Source organism: Sinocyclocheilus rhinocerous, unplaced genomic scaffold, assembly GCF_001515625.1.
Source record: "Sinocyclocheilus rhinocerous isolate Xijiao unplaced genomic scaffold, SAMN03320098_v1.1 scaffold24080, whole genome shotgun sequence".
NCBI lineage: Eukaryota > Metazoa > Chordata > Actinopteri > Cypriniformes > Cyprinidae > Sinocyclocheilus > Sinocyclocheilus rhinocerous.
The window spans coordinates 355-1341 of NW_015637729.1; the positions used below are offsets into that span (position 1 = coordinate 355).

Genomic DNA, 987 nt, shown 5'->3' on the forward strand with positions numbered 1-987 from the left:
GCAGTGCAGGAAACCTCACGCCACATGCAGTAGAGGAAAGACCCAGATGACCCCAGAAGAAAGTACTCCCACGCAGGCTGGCCCCTAGAATATAGAAAAATGGGTTAAAAACTCCCCTTTTCTCCACACATCATATAGACCCCTAGCGGTTGGTACAAACAGGACTCAGCTAACAAAATCAATAATAAAAGATAAGAAATACTTCAAAATAAACATCAGCATATGACCATTAGCTTAAAACTTATATGAGAAAAATAAATCATAAGCAAAACAGCAGGGCCTAGACATCAAAGGTCCATATGCATAGAACTCCACAGAGGAAGATCTGCCAAACAGAAAAACAAAAACATAAATACAAAACAACTTTATCAATCTTTAACAAACTAAATAAACAATATAAAATCAACACAAATAAAACGCCTGTCACAGCGCAACTAACACAGCGTCATAACCACTCAAAACACAATCCTTTACATCACGCAATAATTATACATAAATATTATCACTATAACAACCCTAACCATCTAACACAAACACATACCTCTGCCGTAATCCAAAAGTGGACTAGAAACGCTGCATAATAGAGTGGAATAGAAGCCCTGCGTGATACGGCTCGTTGCTATAGGCGAAACACAGCGTCCGCAACTTGCATAATATTACATACAGCCCACGCGCTCACACTCTTGCATCAGGGGGTTATCTCTCTGCAATTAACATAGAATAAACCATGTAAAAAACAATCTAAACAAATGCCACGCTCATACCTCGCTATAGCGCTTCAGGGTCACAGCACCGGAAGGAGACGGAAAGGATCAAACGTCAGGAAATCACTCAACCTGCCAACCTTTGCGCTATTTATAGGACAAAATAAATACCTATGCTCCACCCCATACACCATCCTTATTATCCACTCGGTCACATAAAGAGTAGTGTGATCAGGGCCGCTTTAAGACTGCACTGGGCCCCGGGGCTATGACTTACTGCAGG

General features: G+C 41.2%; 1 long non-coding RNA gene across 1 annotated transcript; it reads right to left on the reverse strand.

The window, feature by feature from the left end:
• Positions 1-243: 243 nt before the first annotated feature.
• LOC107749260 (uncharacterized) lies at positions 244-788 on the reverse strand. Its single transcript, XR_001641008.1, has 3 exons — positions 765-788; positions 542-704; positions 244-325 (listed from the first exon to the last, which is right to left on the reverse strand). It is a non-coding gene; the product is annotated as an uncharacterized LOC107749260 (long non-coding RNA).
• Positions 789-987: the final 199 nt, after the last annotated feature.